At 43.7% G+C, this 14,834-nt stretch overlaps 1 long non-coding RNA gene across 2 annotated transcripts in view; it reads left to right on the forward strand.

The window, feature by feature from the left end:
* Positions 1 to 13,620: 13,620 nt before the first annotated feature.
* Positions 13,621 to 14,834, forward strand: part of LOC147269778 (uncharacterized) — a 103,134-nt gene continuing 101,920 nt past the window's right edge. For both annotated transcript variants that reach the window (XR_015111594.1, XR_015111592.1), the window contains exon 1: positions 13,621 to 14,250. This is a non-coding gene — a long non-coding RNA (uncharacterized LOC147269778). The remainder of the gene's footprint in view (positions 14,251 to 14,834) is intronic.

Below are 14,834 nucleotides of genomic sequence, written 5' to 3' on the forward strand. Positions count from 1 at the left end.
TTCCTCAGGAGACGACTGTGTCATAGATGGCACTGGATGGAAATGGAGAGGGCATGCTGAGTCGCTGAGAGACAGACAGAGAGAGCGGGAGGGAGAAGAATTGTAAAACACAATCCTGCCACAGCCAATTATATGAGCGAGCCAGTCAAAGTTTACTGCAACAACTAATTTTGTGGTTTATTAAAATTTGGTTTCATTTTAATGTCACAGCTGGTGAAAACTTTAATAATGTGCACATTGGTGGCAAGCGATCACCTGTAGTGCCTTCGGAACCAATCAGTCATGAAAACAGAAAGTCACACTAGCCTCACGAGCTGAAGCACAACTTCCCAAAAACACTTTTAGGGTTCAAATCATGTCAGCTTTAGGTGCCAAAATCTTTAATGTAGGTTTTTATGTCACTAACTTTACTTAAATCTGTGATACATGGAGGTAAATGTGCGTTTCCATGCATTTGGCTCCTAAAACGTTGAAAAAAATTAGCATTGTAGCTTAAAATCTGGGCTTCCTGATTGGCTTTTCAGCTGAGTGAACCACCGTTCCCCAATAAATATCACATTTGTATCTACAGATGCTTCACTATTTTGTCCTCAAACGCTGGTTGCTGACATGTAGCTAAATATGACTAAAGAGGTTGTTGCAGACGTCAGACGCCATCATGCCAAACAACAGAAGTGGCAAAGTCACAAGTGCATTCCTAGCATAACGTTAGCTCTGTACAAGTAGCGATTTTACTCATGCACCAAAACTCATACCAGTGGTGTTGATGATGATCTTGATGAACAAAACTGGTCAGTCTGGAGCTCCCGCTTTCCTCAGAGATAAGTTATAGCGCTCATAAACCAACACAGTGAGAGATTTCATCCGACGAGTCTTCAAATGGAAAGAAGAGGAAACACTTTGGTGAGCTCAAGACATTTGTTTGTGAGTACCTGAGAGGCATAAAGTTTTTGGACTGCGTACTGCCTTTTCCAGATATAAAAGTACAGGAGAAGTGGCTTTAAACTAGGTTTTTGTCCATCATTGGCACAAACACTGTGATGTTACTGCAGCAGAATTTCTTGGTGGAAGACAAACAAAGCTCATCTAATTTGTCAAATTGCTGTGCAAACAAATGAGATATGTGTCTGCTGAGATCACGTTTCTCTTCACTGACCCGTTTGAACTTGGCCAGCATCTTGGCAACGTATTTGACTGTCGGGGTGACGCCATTTGCCTTTGTTTGGTTCTTTTTACTTAACAAATAGATGAAAAGACTGGTGAGAGCAGTGAGGGACATACAGCTGGTCTTCAGCTACAGCAGAGAGACTGAGGTCCTGCAGTTGATTCCTGCTGTATTCACCCATAACAAACGTTTCATCACCAGCAACAGTAAAATCCTGCTTGTTACCTGTTCGTGTATGAAATGTAGCAAACATGAAAGGAGCCATTTTGCCTGGAAATAAATACTTTAAATGAATTTGAAGGACTCGCAGGTTAATCTTCCTTTATTGGAGGGTGTGTGTGCGTGTGCGCGTGTGTGTAAATCGTCTCATATTAAAGTTGGAGACTTGCTGAAGTTTCCTGCTGAGGCTGTCAGGGGAGTGACAATGGGAGTGTCTGAGGGAATTTGGGGCTTCTTCATTGGTGACCTCCCTGCCAAGCCTGAGCTGGTGCATGCTTTATGTTATTTAACCACGGCGATGAGCACCGTGACACAGACATTAAAGCTGCGGCACGAGAGAGACAATCCGCCTCTGTAGAAGATGTGGCTGAGGAGCAAGCCCTGGATGTTCTCGGTCATCATTCTCACCTTCATTCTGCCTGCTAGGGTGCAGGCCGCTCACTTTGTGAGGGATTTTATTTTAAAAGAAAGTGAACTGAACTGGTTCCAAGCCCAGGCATACTGCAGGAAGCACCACACTGACTTGGCCTCTATCAGACACACTTCTGAGCTCAAAAGAGCGAGTCCAAGTCGTGGAAGTGTGGTTTGGATTGGTCTCAGTAAGGACCAAAATAATGTCTGGAGTTGGTCTGATGGAGAGAAGTTCACATTCAAGGCATGGGCTCCTTCAGAACCGGACAATTTTGGTGGAAAACAGAAATGTGCTGGCTTGAAAGATGTGGTGTGGTTTGATGAGTACTGTTACTCTCGTTATGGATTTCTGTGTTACGATGACAAGATAATTTTGGTGAAAGAGAACAAGACATGGGAAGAGGCTCTGGAGCACTGCAGGTCCATTGAAAGGAACCCAAATTCAAATAACCTGCTCTTCAATCATCTCTATGACCTCCCCAGCATTCATTTTGATTCTGGGAATTGGAACACCAGACAATATATCAGAGAGGCTCAGACGGACGAGGTGTGGATAGGTCTCCGTTTCCTGGCAGGAAACTGGCTCTGGGTCAATGGGGACCCTCAGGTGAAACAACTTCCTACTTGTCCGGCCGCAGGGATGTACTGTGGGACAATGTCGAAGGCAGGGGTCGCTTTGGCCTACAAGGACTGTTCTGAGAAAAGGAATTTCATTTGCGCTAAAGAATAGTGTGCGTGCCCTCAGAAGTAGGTGTGTATGTGTGTGTGTGTGTACACACACACACACACACACACACATATATATATATATATATATATATAAAAATTTTGTAGTTCAGTCTGGTTCGTTGTACCTGTTCCTGTTGTGGGAGACATGCACCTGGAGCACAAATATGAGAGATGTGACTTTTCTTGATCTAACAATTCCAAATAATCAGATCACTCTGAATGAGAGTGTGAACCGTAGACAGAGACGTAAAATGTTTCCATAATTATTTATCACACTGTCTATCTAATCGTTGCTCTAAAATTTGAAGCAGAAAGAGATGATGCTGATTAAAAAAAACTCAACTTTGACTCACCTTTTTGCTTTATTTTTTTTTTCAGCGTGAATTAAAAAAAAAAAAAATTTCATGTTAAGTATAATTTGCCTGAGGGTCTGAGGGTTCTGTGTCTTGAATTCTTGAAGACAGTTTTGCTAAGTGATGCTTTGGACGGTTCTGCTGTTTGTAGTTGGGCTCAAAAATGCAGGGATTTATCAGGCGTCGAGCTCGGTGAGAGTTATGTGGCCGTTTTTGGTGAGCGCTTGGGTGTAAGAGACGTTCATGATATTAAACATGATGCATTTAGAGCTTTGATAATAAATCTGTGTTAGAACATACATTAGGGTCTCAGACAGACCCTGTAGGTCTGAGCTCTCTCTTTATGTGTTTCTCTGTCTGGGTTTTTTCTGTGGATCATCTCTTTTTTTTCTCTCCTGTGTGCCCATTTCCTTATCTAAACTTAGCATGTTAAAAAGGTGTCGTGAACCTTGCTACAAAAGCCATCATTTATACTATTTGTGCAAGCAGGAAAGAAAAAAGCATTTACTAATTGAACTGAGAGTTGACGTAAGACTAAAAACGCTCCTTCCTCAGAGAAGGATTCAGGAGTTATTCATTAGACGTCCTACGCTGACTTTCAGCGAGGAGAGGGACCGATTCAAGGAGAGTGTGTGACATCACTGTTACTCCATTTTACAGCTGGTGTCAAGACAGGAGTGCTAACAGGTTGGACAGTCATGCATTGAAGGACAGCGCTTTGTATTTCTAGCCTGTCTTGGGTAAGTAACTCTGGATTAGAGACGTTCATTGTCCACATGTGGAAATTTAGCTTGTATAAGTCAGCTTTAAACATTATATCTGCTCAACATGGATGGAATGCATCTCAGCGATGAGAGGAAATGATCTCAGTGAGACACAAAACTGAGTGAAACAGGCAAATAGATTCTCTCGTCTCCTCTGTGCAGCATTAGAGCGCTGAGACCCACAGAGACCAGCTGGCTGCTAGTTAGCTTAGTGCAATGAATGGTGGTGGATGGGAAGTGTTAGCATAACTCCATCTTGCCCGCTAAGCTTCCAGAACCTGTAGTTCCTCCTCTGCGTTCTGGTTTTAAGCAGATCAGGATGTTGCTTTATCCTGCCGTGCATCTTCCTCGTCCTCTCTCGGCCATGGTTAGTTGCAGAAGTTGCTCTTCTAGTTTTCAACAAACGTTTCTTCTGTTAGCCAAAGTTACAATTTGAGCCACTGCATCAAATGACTGCGCCCAGTCAGGAAAGTACTTCGAACGGATTTTCTGACTCTGAAATTGTAATGTCTCACATTCTAAATAGTTATTTCATCGTGAATGTTGCACAACACTAGTTATAGAAATACAGGCAAAAGCTGTTTCGGAGAAAAGTTATTTTGATGATGTTTACCAGAGGTATGCTAAAATGCCCATCCACTACCATTCATTGTGCTAAGCTAACTAGCATGAGTCCTAGCTCTTTAATGCAGCACTGAGGAGAAACAGTTTTTAATCTTTTTGTCTGGTTCTGGGGAGGATGGACGATAAGTGTATTTCTACAAAAGGTGGTGTGTCCCATTAAGTCCAGATTCCTAAAGGAACCGAGCCAAGGGAACTTGCATTATGATCATGCAGCGCTACACTGAGTCAGCAGCCTGGAGCAGAATTTCTCTGGAAAGCTGGAAAGCTTTCTTGCTGTAAGGCAGAGATTTGTGTATATTATCAGCCCAACAAAATGTCCCAAGTAGTTAGGGCAGGAGCGAGTGCCTGGCAGTCGAGGTTGTTTCTAATGGAACAATGTATTAGTTCCATAATTAGCTATGACACCAAACACGTAAGCTGTATTAAGATTGAATGCATGGCAAAGACCACACACTGACACATGCATGCTTATAAATGAGGGGCATTTTATCTCAGTAAGAGCTGAATACGATCTTACACTTGGCTTGAAATATAACCAGAGTTAGCATCATTGTATGCTATCAGCGTTGGGAGCTCCACCACGTTTGGCCAGACTGAATTTTCTCAAGAATCACACTTGATGGATTGAAATTTTGCTGACATTATTGTTCCTTTAGCGGGGAACTTTGGTGACCTTTCCTTCTCCTGTGAGCAGCCCAGGTTTCACTCATCCAGTGAAATATCTTCACACATAACAAATGGATTGTGAACTTGGACTGATATGCAATGATCTCAGAGGATTAATCCGACTTTGGGGGTCTCTGGTCAGTGGTAGGAATTCCCATCACTCTACCCACCTGGATGAAAGGGAAGCAGCCAACACTGCAGGCAAGCAAATTCAGAGCAACCGCCAGCCGTCCATGGCCTCATTCACTAGAATTTTCCTCCAATTTTTCGTCAAGAGCCTCAATTGCCGTTCAGTATTTTTGCTTGTCTGGTTTGCACTTTTATATCAGCCAATGATCATGATACCAATGATCAGGTCCAGGAATGTAAATCAGCCTCATTAATACGGTGCCTTTCTTACCTTTACTGCTGAGAATTCAGTTGTTCTCATTAAGATCCAGTTATCAGTTACGATTCATTGCAAGATTGAAATACAAGTATTTAGTTGCATTTGGATGGAGATCTGAATTTAATGTGTGGTATTAGAAACAAATGCATGAAAACTGGTTAGAGGAATGAATTTTTAGACTTTTATGAATAATAACTCAGCTCTTCTAATCCCTTAATCAGATCTCTAAATTTGCTAAGTAAAAAAAGTCAGGGTATTTGTGGTTAAATATGCAAATTCAGATGTGACATCACTTTATGTCGGCGTGCTCTTCTTCAGGCTCCACCTACCATTCGTTAAAGTGGAGTGAGTGACACTTTGTCTTCTTGATGTGAGCATTTCCAGTGCTCAGCATCTGTTTGTCGTTAACATACCAAGCACTCACCAATGTCAGAATTTTCAAAATGGAACTGGAAAATTTCTTTTACAATAACATTGATGAATCCTTTTTCCTTTTTGTTTTGTTTTTTGTTTTTACTTGCAATCATTTTAAAGTCTGATGTCGTATAAGTAGCAGCTATCATGCACTGGATGATGTGAACGTGTTCCAGTACCATAGTATGAGTTCATGCAGATACAACAAAGCCGCCGCAGCTCATGTGATGGACTGTAAAGCTGAAAGCAGTTTAACGCATCATGAAATTAATGTTACTCTGAATCTGACCTTGAATCGTTTACTTAACAGAATCTCATCCCCCTTCATCATTGCTGATAATGAACACGAGCTTCAAAAACACATCGGCGGTTCGTGGCCGTGGAGGAGTTCCTGTGACTTTCAGCTGGTGCCTCTAGATGAGGCCTCGCAGACTCCAGACCATCTAAGAGCTGTGGTGCTTGTGTAAGCGGTGCCCTACATAACCGCACCCCTCACCTTTTCTGTCATTTTACAGGACAGGCTTACCTGGAAGGCCCTGTTTAACAGTGAAAGCCGCACACAATCCCATTTGATACCCACTCTGTGGATTTAGCCACTTTTTAAATTCAAATCACTCACACCACAGTGTCAGGACAAGGGGAGGGTTGGGGGGGTGGTGGTGGTGGTGGACTTAATATAAAACCCAAATCCCATTAGAGATGGACAGGAGGAAAATGAGGGGTTGGCACTGCGTCGCCTTACCACACGATGTGAAGAGAGAAGTCTTTGATGGGGGTCAGAGATGATGTCCCATATTGCTTAGTTTTTCCTTTTTTTGTTTCCACACTTCCACCCATCAGGCTGAAAATCGCCAGAAGTGAAATGTATCATTACAGGATCTGTGTCCGCAGAGGAGTTCAGGCTAGGAGGCGTGTGTGACTTATCTGCCACAGACATAGGTCTTTGGGGTAATAAGGCATGCATGAGAAGCTGTTTCCCTCCTCTGAATGGGGTATCCATGTCGCACGGTCCCTGTGTAGCCTGCAGACTCTCTGAAGTGGTCGACTTTGCTTGGCCTTCTTGTATAATTAGTCTCCTGAACCATGTAGGATGTGTTTCTAGATGGCTCACCTCCTCTACTTTCATGTAAACTGGTTCCTCTCTGGCTTCCCCCATCTCAGGCTCTCTCTGGTATACACACACACTCACACTCACACACACACACACACACACACACACACACACACACACACACACACACACACACACACACACACACACACACACACACTCCCTTGTACTTATATCTTTGCACTGTCAGGATTGGAGCAGAACCTCCTGGATGTTCCATGTTGGTTTTAACACCCAGGTGACACCATGAGATTTACTACCATCACACATCAGCCACATGTGGAAGCGCTCGTTCAAGAGCTCCGTAAAGGTGATGAATCCCACCTGTTCTAAACAAACCAAGCATAGCAAATTAGCATAATCGACGTCCTCGAAATACCGTAGAAAGTCAACCATCCAACACAGTTGTGGAGGCGCTCCATTCATGGGAATGGTACAGAAAATGAGTAAGAAGAACCTCAATGTTGATCAGGAGAAACATGTATTATTTAGAAGTGGAAGTCGGCCCTGAGGAAGCTAAGGAATAAGAAAAAAGATCGATCACTGTCTCCGCTGTTGTTCTGCTGCTGTGGGCTGTGAGGAACAACGTTGCAGTTGTTCATGTATGCCAGGAGGCCTGAACGCAGACACAAATCACAAACTAAATCCTGCATGCGTAGCCTGGCTTACAGCTTCTCTGTCACACATTGACCGCGTTGTGCTCACACGCTGAGAGCTCCAGTCTGGTCTGAGGGTTGGTTAAACCAGTTAAACCATAACCTTCAAAATGTCACGTAGTTATGAAATCAACAGTGTGATTTATATTTTGAATTTCCAAATATATTCAAAGTAATTACATGCCGAAATGTTTTATTGCTTTAGAAAAGTAGGTTGTACATAACTAGTATGACAGGTCTGGACCTCACAAAGAGGGAGTTTGTATCGAAGAGAAAATCCCAAACTGAATGTCGAATCCGACAGTTTCTTGTGACTCGCTCGTCGCATCCCAATGTCATGCACAGTGACAAGAATCCCTTTTACATCTCCAACCTCCATGTTTTCGTCCAGGCTGCACAGCCTCGAGTTTGGATCCTACAAACAACACACCTGCTGCCGACACAGCAACCGCAAACGCCAACATGGACGACAACACAACAACCGCCTGCAGATCACAAACGCCAACATGGACGACAACACAACAACCGCCTGCAGATCACAAACGCCAACATGGACGACAACACAACAACCGCCTGCAGATCACAAACGCCAACATGGACGACAACACAACAACCGCCTGCAGATCACAAACGCCAACATGGACGACAACACAACAACCGCCTGCAGATCACAAACGCCAACATGGACGACAACACAACTGTTCACATGCCAACATGGAAACAACAGAACAACCAGCATGTTAGCATGCACATCGATGCTGGTGTGCGTGTGCATCTTGCTGTCAGGAAACGTCCTGCTCATGGATGAAGGTGTAGGCAGCCTGACGACTGACCTGCTGAGCTATTTGGGTGATGAGTGTGATGTCCTCTGAGGAGCTGAGCTGGTCCTGGTCCTGGTCCTGGTCCTGGTCTTCTACTGCCAGCTTTCCAGGCTTTTCAAGTTTTTTCATGTTTGAGGTTGATGCTCACGAAGCTGCAGAACTCACTTTGATGGAATTTGCTGAAGATGTACGACACAATCATTTAAACACTGCAATAAATTATTAATGTAAATTTTTATTTTTTAGATAATTGCCAACTCCCTGGTCTGTTCTGTTTTTGCCAATATTTAGAAATGTAATATTTGTTGTGAATTATTCATCTAATTTCTGTCCAAAACATAGGGAAGAGTACATTTGTATAAGAAATCTGTCCAACAAAATAAAAACAATTATATGTCATGTTTTGTTTCGTTTTGATTAATTATGGAGATGTATTTCAAACATTTTTCATTTACAATAAGTGAGTACACTTCAGTGTAAGAGCAGCACTTTTGTATATCACTTCATAAACTAATGTAAATGTTAGCATTATGTAGCAGTTATCAGCTGCCCTGAACTTCCCTCCGCCCACATCATCCCTCCCATCTCCTGATTTGTTTGTGCCGTGATCACATGTTGGCTGCTCCTGTCACCAGTCGGTGTAGCAGACATCTATTAGCTGATACACGTCGCTGATATGTGATGATAACGGCCACTCAGGAGCAGGTCAACAACAACAACAACAACAACAACAACAACAGGGATTGTTGCTGTTGACCTTTATATGATAATGAAAAAAACAACAGATCAATGATCCTCAGTGACTATGAAGTACAAGAGTGTGTGTGTATGTGCACGTTTGTGTGTGTGTGTGAGTGTGTGAGTGTGTGTGTTAAACAACAAAACATAACCAGCATCTAATAGAAGAGAAAGCCTTTATTGACACAGTATAGCTCTGAATAATTCTGCATAATGAAGGATTAGGAGGATAGGATTAATTATTGAACACCATAAATTCTGGAGGGAAAAAAAAAACTGTTGTCTTTTTGCCTCTAAATAGTAAACTATCTCCTGGCCTCGTCTACTGTTGCCATGTAGAAGAAGACGGCCAGAGTTGAGAAACAGCTTTGTTACAAATTCAGAACACTTTGTCATGAGAAGGCATCCGAGGAATGAAACGGGCGCCGAAGTTGCTGAGTCAGTCAAACGCTGAGGAGGTTGTGTCCTTGCGTGATTTTCTGGGAGTATATTTTTAGGGAGATGAATAAACTCGATGTTATTGACTTTTTTTTTGTTAGATTTGGATTTTAAGAGAACATAAAGGACACAATTTAGATCAGGAGTTTTCAGTCCTTTTATGCATTCAGAGGCCTGAATGCCTGCAAGCATTTAAACAGACCTGCCTTAATGAAATACCAGTTCATAAATGTGTGACAGCTGTGAACTGAAAGTTACTGAAACTGATTGAAAACTTCTGAAACACAAAAGAAAAAAACCCTTCAAAGCTGAAGCAGGAATAAATTGAAAAATTATGAAAGCATGGTACTTAAACTTTTTAATAAACTCAGATTCTAAGAATTTTAGATCTCTGCGCTCTGTCTAACTTGCAATACCATTGTTGTTTGCTACATTGTGGTACGAGACCTCTCGGGGAGTTGTGTGAGTGGGAGGCCGATGTAACAAGGGCAGCTCGATCTTAAACCGTCTCCCCCTGTTTCCTCCTTCTGTTAGACTTCATGCTGGCGAGGTTTGCCATACCAGCGCACCTGCCTCTTTGGTCAAGACAGCGGACTTCCTGATTGGTTGGTTGCACGTTCGGACAAAACACACTCATGAATTGATGAAGGCACAAGGGAGCAGCTGATAGGTGAATCCCTCTTTGCCACAGGAGCTCAGGGGAGGGGACGGGCCCAAATACTCGCCCCGCTGCTGGTGCAGGAGGATTCAGCCTGCCGAGAATAAATGACAGTCTCTGACCGTTGTGCCTGGATTACTAGAACGCACTGGGGACAAGGTAGGATGGCAGCGGGGCACAACTCGAGCTTCTCTTGATTTTCAGACGTCCTGTCCAGACCAGCTGCAGTTGCATTTGCCAGCATGCAGATCGGTCACAAATGGCAGCTGCTTGGGTCTAAGGCAGCTTTGCCAATTGCGTCCCGAGCGCATCTGCTTTGCACAGTGTAACATAGATACTGATGGCCTTAACGATCAAAAATGAATATTTAAAGGTCATATCACTGATGTGGTGACAGGTTTCATTTGCTTATTGTGTGTGAATGACTTGCATTCAGACATCTCTCACAGTTTTTGTTGTTTTTGTTTTTTTTGAATAAAAGTGAAATTGCACTATTCCTCAGTTTGCTGAGAAGCCCTGGGGGTTCCTGGATGAAATGTTACGTGTAATATACTGTAGAACAGGGGTTCTCATTCAGCATGGCTATGACTGCCACGTCCCTGAGGAGAACCTGAAGATAAACTAATTTTGTCTGACAGATGCTTCTATAACCACAAGCTTCTGCTTGCCATTAGTAGTTTATACAACAGCATTTTAACCGCTGATTGAAATGTTCCTTTAAAAAAAAATAAAAGGGATGCACTCAGGGAATTTTGAGTAACTTCTCTTTTTGGATTTTACTTGAGATGTTCTGATGTCTGGTTTGTAGTGGCAATAACTGTCAGTACAGGACTGTCAACTCGCCGCCAGGGCCTGGGTAACCTAAAACAAATGCCAGTGTAAGTACGAGTAGTGAGCTTTTTTTGAATGTTCAGAGGGTTTTAACACTTATCCACCTCCTAAGAGTCAGACTTTGACCTGTAATTAAACAAGATGGATCTAGAACACCTCAGACAACCAGATGTTAACTGCAGCAACAAATACAATTCACCACGGAGGCGAGGGCGTGTGCACGGCCTCAAGTTCATCTGGGTCAGATGACCAGATTGGTAAAAAAAAAAAAAAACAACCCTGCACAGGAAGTAAATGAGCTGCTACCAATAACAAGCTTAACCTCCAACGTGGCCTGTGGATCAGCAACAGGAGCTGATTTTTTTCCTTGCAAAGCTCTCACACGTGGGTGTGTGTGTGAATACAGAACAGTTCAGCAGCGAAGGTTCAGGAGCATCATTTGCCGTATTGCATTTGTACCGGTGTGCATATACGAGTACTGCATGGATCTGATATGGGCTAGTCAGTCCCTCTACACAGACTCACATTAGAATAAAAAAATTGAGAACAGTCAAAAACTATAATGTACCACAGCGTAAGCTGAATTTACAAGACCTCTTGGTTTTCGACTTCCTGTCTTCTGGGACCTATTTAACGGGAAGAGGCACCTCTTCAAGAAACAGAAGAAACAAGAAATAATGAAATAAGATCAAATTAAAATATCAATTTTAATTTACAGACCATTTTCAAGCAAATTCACATTCTTTATTACTTCCGATTTATTCTAAAATGAAAGGGCAGGGGGCGGCCCGGTGGAGCAGTGGTCCTCCCTGTGGCCCCCCAGCAAGAAGGTTGTGGGTGGAGCCCCGGCTGCAGCACGGGGTCTTTCTGTGTGAGTCTCCATGTTCTCCCTGTTCCTGCTGGGTTCTCTCTGGTACTCCAGCTTCCTCCACAGTCCAAAGACATCAAGAGGGACCAGGTTAATCCAGACTCTAAATTGACCGTAGGCGTGGCTGGGAGAGCCAATGGTTGTCTGTCTCTATGTGTTGGCCCTGCCATGGACTGGTGACCTGTCCAGGGGGAAGGCTGCTGGGATAGGCTCCACCCCCACCACCCTTAACAAGATAAGGGGTAGAAGGGGCATTTAATTGTTGGTGCACAGCAACAGCTGGGCTCCACCTGCCAGGTACAGAGTGGAAAAAAATTGCCTGAACAGTGAATCCAGTGGTCTCTAAATGTAAAGGGTGTGTCCAGAGAGCCTCTTGATACTCCTCCAAGGGAAGCCTTTGCACCGCTTTGGGTGGGGGAAGAGGATGAAAGGACACCACTGGAGGGACGATAACTGTGGGACACTGTGAATACCATCACAGTGTAACCATGTCCAGTAGGTGGCAGCAATGCAACATACATGAGAGCAGCTGCCATAAAACCTGACCGAAGAAGAAGTCAGACCACTCGGGGAGCAAGAGAAGAAGATATTTAAAAATACAAGAAATCCTTAAATGCAAAGGGTGTTTGGAAAGAAATAGGAGGGAGGACATCAAATCTACGAGGTTAAGATTCAAGCACACATCCAGACTCTGGTCATGAGCGGGAGAGTGCAATCAGCTGAATGTTCCCAGTGGAAGTTACAGAAAACTCTGAACATGTGCCTGTGTGGTGCAGTGAGGACAATGAAGAGAGGGAACAACTCCACCTAAGGATTAGGAGGACAGAAGGGGAATGAAACCAAGAGGGAACAGAGTGGGAGCATCTGATGAGCTCATGATCGATGCCCAGAACAGTGGAGGTCCTGTGGGAGAGCTTGTCTTTTCAGTGATGGTGCTCACAAATTCAGAGTTTTCAATTAACTTGCTGCTTACAGCCATGACTCATAAACACACCAATGCATTGCACGCACATGCCACACACACACACACACACACACACACACACACACGAGTGAGCAAAGTGTCTGTCTTGCTTCATTTATAATGTCTTCCACAAGACTGCCTACAGACACGCCTCGGAATAAAAAAACAGTGCACAACTAAGACAGCGTCAGCCCTGTACACGCACAGCGCCATTCCATTCCACTTAACACAAGCACGCTTCAGCTCCAGATACAAGGCCCAACCGGCCTACACCACAGCTAATGAATCATCAAGGGATTCATTCTATATCCAAATTATAAATGAGCATCGAATAGCAATAAGTGTAAAAATTCAGATTGTGCACCTCAATCCCCAAATGCGTTAATTCACATGCAGCCATGGAAAAAACAGCACAAGTCCATCCAGGTTCACCAGTCTCTGTTGCACTTTTACTGAAACATGAAACCATCCATCACACGCCCACTTCGTGTTGTTGCTCCTGAGCTATTGAAAACTTGTGGTCTGGCTAAAATGGAAGTGTACGTGGGGTCAAAGTTGAGTACTTGATGCGTCATTGGATGAATTTAGTCACCTGTGTAAATTGGAGCTTTGGTCCCGAAGGTTCTAACATAATTCTTGAAGGACACACGGTTATATGATATTATTAAGTGAAACATTTCCATTAAGGGCAAAGGTCGGAAGATTAGCGTTTTATTAATTTTAATTTCTGGAATTCATTGGGAATGAAGCGTGCCTCCGGTACAGTAGGTGGCTGCATTTCGCTTTAATATGAAGGGAAGAAGAAGAAGTCAGGGCGGCAATAGTGGAAATCAGCAATGCTGCCGGAAAAAGATGAAGAACGCGTAAGCTGGCAGGCCAATAACTATGAAAAGTAAACATGTCAATGCAGAAATAAGAGTCGCATGACGTGTCTGTACAATTCAAGATGGCGCCGAAGCAGCAAGAGGCTCCCGCAGCCGCACGGTAGCCCTTCCAGCCCCACTCAGCGGCCGAGGCGGGTATAGCAGCAGGAACCAGCCAGGTTCAGTGTTAGCCTTAGAAGCAAGAGCCTGGCACCAACGTCACCTCAGCAGCAGCTCGCTCGGTCAACAGGTGGGAACCGGTCACCACCACACCGCCATAGTAGCTAGCAAGGTCAACCCACTGCAACTGGCGGGAACCTCAGCCGCCCTGTGGCGGGAGCTCGCTCGGACATCCAACTGCTGGAGGAATTATAAACCAGTACCTCCGCCGCCACCACCGTGGGAGCAGAGTGCTCATTCAACCGACCACCGGAGAAAATGGGCGGGAACTTCCAGCGTCACCATCGCGGGAGAGGCGAGCGAGAGCCTCCAACCCCAGCAGGGGCCATGGACATGGGCAGCAGCCATGGACATGGGCAGCAGCTGGCCAGGTTCAACAACAGTAGTAGGTACACCTCACGTCATTACTTCGGTTTTAATTCAGAAAAGTCGGCTTATTATTCTTCCATTAGACTTTTAACTGTTAATTCAAACAAAGGAATAAAATACTGACTGGATGCTGTAAAGCCTGTGTTTCTGTAACTGAAGATGTACACATGTACAAACATAGTAGATGTGGAGGTACACAAGAAGGAGGTACATGGATTTATACTAATGATAAAAAGCAATGGCAGACTTGCCAATATAACATTCGACATGAGAAAACAAAGATGAAACCGGTACATTCCATTCATGTAGACAGAGGGATAAAATCAGAATATTAATACATCATTCCTATAAAAAAGTTCAGTTTGTAGTTTGACAGTTTTGATACTGTTATTCATTACATTTGTATAAAGTCTTGTGAAATGGGGACCATCCTGCTGTTGAATGTGTGAACAAATACAATACCATCAAGGAAATCAATTCTATGCTCATGATCCGCTTATGTGATGAAACTTCTTTGAATTGTTGTTAGTTCTGCACAACTGTGACCCTTTATTCAGGTTGTAAGCCCCACAGTTATGCTTGTCTAAATGTGTGGATTTGCTTG

The sequence above is a fragment of the Aulostomus chinensis genome, chromosome 2, assembly GCF_037954235.1.
Source record: "Aulostomus chinensis isolate RoL2024-O1b breed Wild chromosome 2, RoL_Achi_v1.0, whole genome shotgun sequence".
Lineage (NCBI taxonomy): Eukaryota > Metazoa > Chordata > Actinopteri > Syngnathiformes > Aulostomidae > Aulostomus > Aulostomus chinensis.